Here is a 12,647-nt window from a genome sequence, read left to right as displayed (position 1 = left end):
TCAGTCTCCCAGCGCATAATATCATTATTCAAATTCTATTGTTCGTGGTTTAATTGAGTATATACAGTGATTGAAATTAAAAAAACAAACCATTCACATCAACGGTTTTAAATCACAATAGCATGTCTCTGATTAAACAGTAACTTGACCATCGCTTCACGTCGTATGAATTTCCACACGGCGCAGAAGGTACTTTTTAATAAGCCAATATTGATTTCCAAAGATTACTTCCGAACAAAAATACACATTTGCAGTAAAATGAAAACAAACAGCCACATTCTGGAATAGACGATTAAGTTGAAATGCAGAACTCCGCCTACACGTCAGTATGGTGGAATGGAGATAAATAAATACTGCTGTCAATGTTAAGCTCCATGCACCTTTTGGTTGTGTTACATGTACCATGTGTAGCCTCTCACTGATCATAACGTTCCATATCCTCACTTTTTCACTTTCGCATAAACATCACCAGTTTTAAGGATGGTCTCGTGGCACATCTGTAAAATGGATGCTGGTCTGTGATTACCCTCTCCGGTGGATATTCTTTCATATGCATTATCCTGTATGATGTCCTTGATGCATGTATCAAATTCAACTTTTTCTGGTCCTGTCGGCTGCTCATTGGCATCCGCTGTGTTGTCCATGTCCTCATAATCTCCACCGACTACGTTGCTCTGGCTGTGCTGTTTCAGACTATTACAAGAAGCCGTCAATTGTGATTCAGAAATATCTCCCTGGTTTCTTGCTGTGTCGTCAATATCCTCCTAACCTCCACCGACTCCGTCAGCCTGGCTGTTCTGTTTCAGACTATTACAAGAAGCCGTCGATTGTGATGCAGAGATACATGCACATTCCTGGTTCTTTGCTGTGTTGTCAATATCCTCATAACCTCCATCTGCTCCGTTGAGATTGATGTTCAGTTTCAGAGGATTACAAGAAGCCGTCAATTGTGATTCAGAAATATCATCCTGGTTCTTTGCTGTGTCGTCAATATCCTCATAACCTCCACCGACTCCGTCAGCCTGGCTGTTCTGTTTCTGAGTATTAGAAGAATCCGTCGATTGTGATTCAGAAATATCTTCCTGGTTCTTTGCTGTGTTGTCAATATCCTCATAACCTCCATTTGCTCCGTTGAGATTGATGTTCAGTTTCAGAGGATTACAAGAAGCCGTCAATTGTGATTCAGAAGTATCTTCCTGGTTCTTTGCTGTGTCGTCAATATCCTCATAACCTCCACCGACTCCGTCAGCCTGGCTGTTCTGTTTCTGAGTATTAGAAGAATCCGTCGATTGTGATTCAGAAATATCTTCCTGGTTCTTTGCTGTGTTGTCAATATCCTCATAACCTCCACAGACTCCCTTGCCCTGGCTGTTATGTTCCTGAGCACTACACGAGGCCGTCGGATGTGATTCAGAGATAACTCCATGGTTCGTTGCTGTGTTGTCAATGTCCTCATAATCTCCACTGACTCCGTTGCCCTGTCTGTGCTGTTCCAGAGTATTACACGAGGCTGTCGATTGTGATTCAGAATTATCTTCCTGGCTCTTAGCTGTGTTGTCAACATCCTCATAATCTCCGCCGACTCCCTTGTCCAGGCTATTCTGTTCCAGAGTATTACACGAAGCTTTCGATTGTGATTCAGAGATCTGTTTCGTTGTTGTGTTGTCAACGTCCTCATAATTATCTTTACCCACTCCGTTGCCCTGGATGTACTGTTTCAGAGTACTGCAGGAAGCCGTCAATTGTGATTCGGAAATTATATTTTCCGGGTTCTTTACGGTGTTGTCAACATCATCAAAATGGCCATTAATGACCTGGCCGCTCCTTTTTCCGTTATCTTCGCAAGCACATTCTGCTGGCACATTCGTTTCTTTCTGGTTTTCTGCCATGTCAACATGTAAAATGATGTCTTCGTTGTACCTCTTCACTTTAACATCACAAACTGTCTCTTGTGGCACAGGAAAGTTTTGGTTCCTCCGATGTACCCTGTAAGTAAATAAATACTTTCTAAAAAGAAAGATTTCTACGATTGTTTTCGAATTGGAATTGGATCGTATTCCAACGGCTGTCCTACCATTTTCTCTGTATGTTTAACCTTATATTTGTTACTTTTGTGACAAAACAACACCGCAGAACCATGCATTTAACATTCGGAAAGATCGGTTGAACAGTCATATTTTCAAGCAGATTTTTAGAGCGAAGCTTAACGTTAACGAATTTCTAAATTCATATTTAAGAAACTGATGTACTGCTGAGGAAGTGACTTTTTACCTAGGTTTCGTTTTGTCCTCGGCGAAAATGTATCGGTTTATAACACACAAAACTCTAGTAGTCAATGCTTGTATTTCTCTTGTATTCGTTTCACACACATTACGAAAATGATCACCTTTTACTGTGTACTTACAATATCACGCATACAACACCGATGCACGTCAAGACGCCTCCAACCACCGCTAACGCTATGTAAACTCCTACGGATCATAAAACATATATTTTTCACACTGAACATATGATGAAATAAGTCATGCTTTTCATGTCATGTGCCCCCGTCCCCAGTGTGAAATTAATGCGACATGTGAGCGTCATCAACTCAACTCATTATTTAAATTAAGTTACAAATACTGATAAGCTTCTTTTTCTTTCTTGAAAACAATTATTTATTTGATAATTAGTGAGTGTTTGAATCAAGGAAGTTCTCTTCCCATCAAATATTCTGTGATACTATCAATAGGAGAGCCTTGTTATTATCTTGTGAAATAAATGTCAAAAACAAATGTGATGAGACGTTTTGGTGATTGATTGGCAATAAAAATGAAAGGTTCACTGTTCGTATTAAGCATATACCAAATAACTTTACACCGAAGTGTAGATGTAACTGTCATAATTTGCATATCAGAGTTGACAGATTTTCCAAAACTACTGAAACAAAAAGCACCTTCATACGTGTTCTGTAACACTATTATAGAAGACGAATATCTCGTCTTAATGATTTGCCAGGAATATATATATATTCTTTATTCGATTACCCTCTCATCTGAGGAATTATATTGTGATCAGTTATATGACCAGAGCAACAGCGACGAGACAAACATGACCAAAGTCACATACTGCATCTGGAAACTGGTATGAACGATAAAAACACCTGATCAAAAGCTCTACGATTACAGTACTATTTGTATTTATGATGAAAAAGAAAGCAGCTGATTTAGCTGATTATCAGATATCATAATGTCCTTCTTCACTTTTTTTATCGCTGGCACCAGGGGCCCTGTCGTCTAAGTTCTTTAAGTGATAAACGTAACGTGTGACAAGTAGTTTATTATTTGGAGATTATTTATTTAGAGTTTCCTTAATTCATATCAAACGTGCACACCAAGTTATCAAATATAACCTCATACGACCCTTTTCATCCCAAAGTACTTGTGGAGGTGTAATGAAGTTTAGCTTGGCGTTCAAGAATATTGCACTTTTATAGCGCCGTGTACACGCGCGTGTGTGGCTGCTTCTACTAGCTTCTGCAAGCAGATGTCATATCAATCATTGTCAAAGTGCTTTGAGGATTTATGAACAGTTTCTAGATGTATGAATTGAGGTCAGGACAAAGGGGATTAACGTCGTGTTCAAGATTATTTCACTGCTATAGCGACCTATATGTCCGTGTGTGTAGCTGACTGGAGTTATGCGCGTGCGACCCTGCTCAGATATATCACGCTCTACGACTCCAGCCCTTGTTTTACACTCTTAACATAATCATCCAGCTAACAAGCAATGTATACACACCGCCAAAAGAAACGCTAACAAAAGAAACATATAGAGAAGTATGTACGTCAAGAAGAGTTTCTGACAAAACTAATAATCTGTCAAATGTTACCACAGTGTCTTTATTCTTATCACGATATACTGCACATGATTTCCAATACATACTCACCGCAAACAGAAACGCTAACCATCCAAAAATTTAGAGTGAGTGATATTGGTTTTACGCCGCTTTTAGCAATATTACAGCAACACCAGCTGCGTAAAACCATACACACTCACTACTCAACATGTATGGTTTTCGCGTTTCTTTTGTCAGATGGTATAATTCTCTAAAACATTCAGCAGTAGTTCTACTCAAACACACCGGATTCAATTTTTAACAATACGACTAGGTTCACTGCGTATTGTTCTGCTTTACCTGAAGACGTTGAAGTCAGTTCTGTAGTTGGCTCTACCTCGGTCACACCTCTGTCAGAGGAACCCGGGCATGGATCTGGCTGTCTGCAGTTCACGTCTATGTCTGTACAACATAATATTACTGAAACCAACGGGCATTATAATTCTACAAAATGTCCAGACTTTGCAGACAGTAGTAATTCTAATCAAGCACACCTGACTGGTTGTACTTGCCACAAAGCGCATACGTTTGTTGAAATCAATTTATTTTCATAAACGCTGCAGTAGATCAAACGGTGCTTTTCCGCAAAATATTATTTCTGTTCATATACGGAAACACAATACATCTGAGTCCAATCTATAAACATCCGGGACAACCAAAAGGTATGCCACAGTGTTCGTAAAAAAACATTGTCAATAAACCGCAACACAAAAGATTTGAGGACATTACGTCAGAACGGATTTCCGTGACTTTTGACCGTTCACAGGGGTAACTGGAAGTCGACAATAGCCAATCAGAAAGCAGCTGTCTCGAGCTTTGCAATACAAGTTTGAAAAATGCGACGCGCATTCCCGACTACGTTTTGAAACATCTTTTGAAAAAGTTCTCGATTCAAATTTAAAGATCCCAATGTTTGATAGATGACCCTGATTGTATGGCAGTACATGTACTTCCCAAGGGCTATGGAAATGCTCATCCGTTTCCAGTGTTTCTCCAATTGAAACGGGAGATAGATGATGATCTTAACGGAACCAGTCGTAAAGCCCGTAACTATCGTTCAGAATGAATCATGTTTACCTACGAATATTCATGGTTATATGATTAAAAAAACAACATTTGGACTTTCACTTCTTTCGCAATATATATTGTAAATAAAAGCGACAAAACCCTTTGCATATGCATATTCCAAAGTAGGGTCGATTGTAGGATTCCGACTATATCATTTACATGTGTTTAGTTTATGAATCACTGTAAAATATTGATGATGCTAGGTGTTCGCGATGGCATCCGTCATAAACACATGCAAAGGCAAGTCCATTGTTCACATGAGAAAAAGACAGGAACATTTGACGACGCTCTAATTGGTCGGATGAAACGTAGTTCTTGCGTGACCCTCGATGTGACATCCTCAAACCTATGTGTTAGCTAGCTGATTTGAATGAGACTGAAAAAAACCAAACTTGATTAGCAACGTTACCACAATTTTTACCAAATCATCACAATTACATGAGTTTCAAGTGAACAGTTGAACATGTAAAAGTCAAACATTCACTACTTAGTTTGGGATAGAGGACGAACGGCATTTAACATGAAGTGATGTACAGCATGTATGATAAAACAGATTACATGTAGATGGAATACAATACCATCATCGTTTACTTGCAGCATCAGCTGGCCTTGGAGTGACTGTGTCTGTGCATGGCAATCCTCCTGAACGGCACACAGATCAAACGCAATTTCACCTGGATCGACTTTCTGAGAAATGGTGCCTGTGCTGTTACAGGTTTTGTCAAGGAATGATACATTATGATCAAGTGTTATTCCACAGCCAATAGTCACATTTCTGAACACTACCTGAGTTCTTTTCAAATTTAGATGACAACAACATCTATAGTACATTGAAGTCAAATCTATTGTCAGACTGATGTTCCGCGCACTCGCCGTTGTTCCATTGCACATATCCACCTCTGCAACACAATTTAACATTGTATGATGTATTTACCACATAATCAACCGTTATTGTGTCGCATCATATAATTAAACAGTGTAATCAACACATGTCAACACATTTTTGAACCAAACAATTCGTTGCAACCCTTAACGATAATTTCTCTAAGAGGTACTCTAACAAGTAAGACTCCATAAACATCGCCGATGTTTACATGCAGGCACAACTTAAGACGAAAATTAGATATTGTGGATAATAAATCCAGCTACCTAATCGACAAAAACCCTACACAATTTCCAAAGAGAATGAAATACACCATGAATAACATGAGTTCACCTCGAAAACCTGCAGAGATGAAACGGTAAAAGATCATCTCAAAGATCTTCTCCAATATCATCTCAAATATCCTTCTCGATATTGAAATTGATACGGTAGTCAGCCATATAGTATATATATACGAGAGGAAGCATGACCTCACTATTTTCAAGATATGTAAGTCTTAGAAAACTATATCGTCTTAATGATGATTTGTATTTACCTTCTGCTGCACAGAAATTGACCAAGGTAGCTAATCCAACTGCCGTAACAACTGATATCCATTGCATCCTCAAATTGTGTTGAGATTGTGATACAGGCTGTAAAGGTAATCGCAAAACCACATATCCACCGCTAAGCATGAACTAGATATATATATAAGCTGGACGAGGAAGTGTTCATATTTCGTTGTGTTGTTATCTTCCAACTCTCAATTCTCCTCGGGAATGTAAATGTTGAAAATGATAATGACATGGGCATTCACTTTGGAAGAGTAAACATTTCAGACATATCTTGACCTGACGCATCAGAACGTCTTAAGATGCAACAACTTTCAAGTATTAGAATCAGAGTTTAACACACAGCAAAGACCTTTGCTTACCAACACTTGATCAATTACCCAGATATATGCCATGCAGGTTTTGCTAAATAACCTTCATGGCAACCCTTGACAGAAATGCAAGTAGGTGTACATGAAACTGTGCACTAGAAACCGTTATAGATTTATACCTACGTAACATGATCAAGTGCATGATTAACCTGGCCTTTGATTAGTCTAATCCAAACATGTTTAACTATATCCCAAAAAAATCACAAGGGAAACCTGCTACCCTTTAGTCATATGAAATCTGAGTCCATTGAACGATTCCGACAAAATCATAACCATGAGTGCATGTATCATTATCAAACAGTGATGACACCAGGTGTTCGCGAAAAGGCGAGCATGTTCTTCCTCATATATACTGAACCACAAAAAAGAAACGTCAGCCCACGTAACATTGCATGAAAAGTTGTCATTCAAATATCTGGGTAATTTTTGTCAAAATTTCTAAAATTTAACATTACCTTGTCCGGAAAAATGAAATTTGATGATAAAAAACAAAGCAGATGACAATAAAACCGATCGACCAAACGCACCACGGCAACGGCCATGGTAACCCATTGCATGTGAGTTTCTTGCAATTTGAAATGCACATGCGTTCCCCCATTTCTTGCCCTATAAATATCCACCCAGATCGGATAACATTCATTCGTTAATGAATTGCTACCACATGCCAAGATTGACAAGAAATCAGGGACACCAAGCCCTTGGACGATTGCAAGCTGGACAAACCGCCCGGCAAGTAGCCAATGCATTTCAAGTCCACGTGAGGACAATATACAGGCTCCAGCAACGGTATCAGACCACCAACACTACAGACGACCGACCACGTAGTGGAAGACCAAGGCTCACCACCCGACGTCAGGATCGTGAGATTGGGCGACAACATCTTCAAGATCGCTTTGTTACTGCTGCGGAAACTGCTCGACAGACCATGGGGACACACCAGCGACACATTAGGGCGGACACCGTGCGTCGACCATTGACGAACAGACGCCTCCACTGTTACAGGCCACACCGAGCACCCATTCTGATACCACGTCTTTGCCAGGACCGTCTTCAGTGGGCAACACAGCACCAGCATTGGCGCCACAAGCAGTGGAGAAGAGTCCTCTTCTCAGACGAGAGCCGTTACTGTATCTCAACAGCAGATGGCAGAGAGAGATTCTGGCGACGCACTGGGGAGCGTTATTCGGATGCTTGTGTTGTTGAGAGAGACTCGTGGGGTGGTCCAAGCATCATGGTGTGGGGTGGGAATTGGTCTTGCACAGAGGGTCGGCCCTGTGGTCTTCCAGAACATCGGTCCAGGGAGAGGCAATTGTGTCACAGCAGCTCGGTACATTGATCACGTCTTGAGACCACACGACATGCCTCATTTGGCACGTCGCCGCAACCATGGTTTTCAGCATGATAACGCCCGTGCCCACACTTCGAGAGCAACAAGAGACTTCCTCCATCAGAATGGCATCCGAACCATTCAGTGGCCTGCACTCAGTCCCGATTTAAATCCCATTGAGCACCTGTGGGACGAGATGCAAAGACGGCTGAATGACGTTCGACCAAGGCCGACAACTGCAGCTGAACTTCGTTTGGCGTTCCTCAGAGTATGGGCTCAAGTGCCTATGGCCTTCATCAACCGCTTCATCCATTCCATATATCGCCGTTGCACAGCAGTCATCAATGCACATGGTGGACACAAGAGATACTGACATGTGATGCCATTTTCTCAGATCTCAGAGACTAGTGTTGTGTTTCACTTTAAGAACATTTGACACTTTAATTACAACCTTGATGATCAGTTTTGCCAAGTTTTATCTTTTTGATATGTCTCAAAGTATGTTTACAGTGTTGGACAAATAAGATTGCTCATATAACTATCCATGGTGACGTTTCTTTTGCGGTTCAGTATATTACACATACTTGGAGAAAGTGTAAACATACACCTGTGATCTGGATGCCTTCAACTAAATGTAACCTATAATAACGGAAAAAAGTAATTGTGCTTCACATAACGTTCAATAAAAATAAATGTATTCTGAAATTGATAATCAATACATATTCCTGAAGACATCACTCCGACTCTAAGGTCGTGGTTAATAAATTTCACTTGCATGTTAATGCACGGCGAACAATATGGGGTGGGGGGGGTGTTTGTGTTTGTGTTTGTGTTTGTGTGTGAATGTCTACGTTTGCTTGTACTGGTCTACTGCCGATTTTATAGTGCTGACTCACTGAGATACATGTACCATGCCACAGTTGAACATGAATACCCCACTCAGACACAGCATACAGACTCTGAGCCGATCAGCAATTGTATTAGCCCCTTAATGCCTTAATGCAACAATTAAATAATGTATACAATCAACTTTTTGTTTAAATTGTTTGATAGGCATTACTTAGAAGTTGACGGATGACAGATAGACACAATTTTTATGGATAACAGCTTTTCACAGTATTAAAGAAGTTGTTATTCATAAAAAATGTGTCTAACTTATTTTCTTCCTGTGGTAAAAACGAATGATGAGTATACATTGGTTACACTTCATATGTAACGTATGGTGAAACTAGTCATGCTGGTGCAATGCTTGTAAATCTTTCCATTTCCGTTTATTGATGTATTCACTTTCCTGACAAGCAGTAGATAACGTTATCAATAATGTGAGCGTGAAGAAGGAAAATGTTTAACATGACAATGTTGGAGTGATAAAAGTACATTACAACTAAACATTAACACTGAACACAGGGTCCACCATGACACTGCACCAGTCTGTTGTCGACATGGCTTCAAAGCATGTTGTGCTTTGAACTCACTGAACATTTGACATCGTCAGATTTCCACCTCCACCCATATTTTCTGATAAGCATTATGCAAAAGCAAATAACGTCATTTCTCGTGTGGAGTACTGTTCACACTACCAGGAGGAAGTCCTAACCACCAGTAGGATCCCGGCATACCATCATCATTGACAGAAGTGTATCTAAGAGGAGATTAAGTTGAAAAATAACTACCAACCAAGTCCATCAATTGAGACCATCATAGTTAAGCTCAAACGATTTCAGTTTTCCACACCTCGCACATTGAGTTGAGGTGAAATGGGGTAACATGTAACGTGTCTATTAAAACATTTTTTGGGTTCGAATCATCCAGCGACCTTCACCTTTACGGGTAGATGCACTATCCACCAGACCATGGAGGCGGTCCACGTATAGTTAGATATAAAAGATCACATTTTGCACGTGTGTTAGTTATGGTGACTGTCATCTTATCAGTACCAAAATTAACTCAGTATGGTAACACATGTTAGTATAAGGAAATGTTATAATAACATGTATCACCATGGGCCTTTAGCTTAATCATAGGGAAGAGTTTCAGTCAACAGTGCTGCACTAGTCATATGTTGAGCGTGTCAACCAAGTTGTAAATAAATTAAGTACCACCAAATGGACAATGAGAGTCAAGCCTTATATTAGAATGTATTATTACGAATGCAGAACTATTGTTAATACGGACTTTCATACCCATCGAGTCCCGCGCGAGCTTTGTAGGATGCACTCCTGAATGTCTTTGAATGTGTTAAGTTTGTAGTCTGTTTGTAGCATTGATGTCGTTCCAGAACCTGTTGCTTGGGATTATCAGAACCCTGATATTATTACATTAAGTCTCACGTATTAACTGTGCATAGAATGTTAGAGAACCGTGCATTACATGAGTGAATGCATGTTTGAAATGAAAATGTTTGAATCACAATATTCTAAAAAAATATGCATACATGTACATTGGGTGTACATGCATACTAACGCCATTTGCAGAGTGGACCAGTGGAGAGTTTCGGGTATGATAACAGGCACGTATGTATTACATGTACAAATCTCATTAACTTATGTACATGGATACAACTCACTAACACGTATACATGCACACACCTCACTCACACTTGTGAATGTGTGCACCTCGCAAACACGTTTGAGTGCATACACCTATACAACTATGACAGTTGTTTGCAAATATGACAGATCCTCAGTGCTCACGACAGCAAAGTCACAGGTAATACAGCACCTCCCTAGAAATGACAGTATGGCGGCAAGAATTTGCTTCAGATGTATTGATGATCTGATATCGTTCAATAACCACCAACTAACAAATTCCCTTCCAATGTTTTACCCAACTGAGCTAGAAATTACGGAAACCAATAAAACAGGCTCATTTGTTTCATACTTTGATCTTTACTTTAATATTCTGAGTTACAAAAAACTCCAACAAGACTTTCTGACAAGGGGGATGAATTCAACTTTCAAACAGTCAGATTTTCCATCATGCCGGGCAATATTCCAGCACCTCCAGACTTTGGTGTCTGCATTTCTCAATTTCTGAGGTAACATCGGGAATGATGATGATAATGACTTTGTCATAATTGAACAATCGATTTTGCTTTTAGCAGATTTCTTATATCTATGGTAAGAGTTTAGTGACTTTTGCTTCTATTTCGTAAACAACCGTATTTATACGACCACACACTGCAAACACGAAAACGTCGTTTTTTTCCGTATATGGTCATTGGACGGAAAAACGACGTTATTTGGACGTTTTCAAACCATCGTTTTTCCGTCCAAATAACGTCGTTATTTGACATCGGAATTTACTGGGAGAGAACGATAGCGTTAAGCTCCTCCCTTTCTTGATTGACATTGTCAATCAAGCAACAGCGTCTACCGGTATTTCTACTTCTCAGATTTCATTGGTCAGTCCCCGCGTGTTAGATTACAGGCCCGCGTTTGACGCTGCACTCGAAGCGCTTAGCGGAAGTACTGAAATCAATCGTTCTGCGCATGCGGATTACTTAATGTCTTGACCAAATTTTCCGTTCTGTGCATGCGCGATTTCGCGTATTGTTTCCTAGATTTAATGTCACCACTATTTGACAATGGTTCATAAACACAGTCACGTGAAGGTTCGGAATCGTAACGAGTAACTCCATTTAAATTGAAGAGGATTCCCAGTGATATGGGAGATTCCAAGATGAAACTATTCTTTGGCTGTCTAGGCTGCCACCCAAACCGATCTAAACGGGACCCGATAGCTTATTGTATGCTATATAGTCATATGGAAGTGGACAAGAACTATGCATTGTATTCCGGCCGATTGTTCTTGCATTTACTTATAAGTCAGGAAAATGGACTTAAAAGGGGAGTTGTTGAATGTAATTATTTTAATTATTAAATGTTGCCTATACACTAATCTGGACGAACTTCTCATTGCTCTGTTTATGTCATCCTATATACTATTAGTATGTTACCGTTCTAAAGTCAACCTCTCACATAACATTATATTGTTCATAGTATCAAAGTTTAATCAACAATATCAAGAGTAGCGATTTAAACCACTGAAACGCCCAAACACAAGGCTGTTATCAAGCGCTAGTGCAGACGTGATGCATCGCAAAAACTGCATCGTGATGTCTTCAGAAATTCAATTATACTACGAGATAGTACGGCTAACGCTGACTCACCGGTGGAACAAAGACAATATCGCTAATACAGATATAACGTATTTGAATGTTAATACTAAAGACAAACAATCATTATTTTTGCAGTGACGATATAACACGTATACACGTTTATTGTTAACTTTCATCAGTTTTGCTCTTCATTTTAATAACTTTGTTTTCACATATATATGTAGCAATACCCGACAAGCATGTCATACATAATTATGGGGCAGTTTTCAATCTTGTACTGACTTACCCTGGTGTTAATGAGCGAAGTTTATTGGCTTGTGTGTAAAACCCCGTTTTTCTGGTAATCCTATTATTACTTAGTTTATTTCTATCTAATGACACCCTGTTCTCTGGATCATGGCTCCGTGACTATCCATAGCAATTAAGATGAACATTCAGTTCAAGTAAATG

The 12,647-nt window shown here is 39.7% G+C and overlaps 1 pseudogene; it reads right to left on the bottom strand.

Annotated features, from left to right (window-relative positions):
• Positions 1–440: 440 nt before the first annotated feature.
• On the bottom strand, positions 441–7,825 carry LOC139475467 (uncharacterized; annotated as a pseudogene).
• Between the last annotated feature and the right edge of the window lie 4,822 nt (positions 7,826–12,647).

Source organism: Haliotis cracherodii, unplaced genomic scaffold, assembly GCF_022045235.1.
Source record: "Haliotis cracherodii isolate W230 unplaced genomic scaffold, xgHalCrac1.p SCAF_3, whole genome shotgun sequence".
NCBI classification, from domain to species: Eukaryota; Metazoa; Mollusca; class Gastropoda; order Lepetellida; family Haliotidae; genus Haliotis; species Haliotis cracherodii.
Note: the sequence above shows the minus strand (reverse complement) of the source record. Positions and strands in the feature narration are given on the sequence as shown.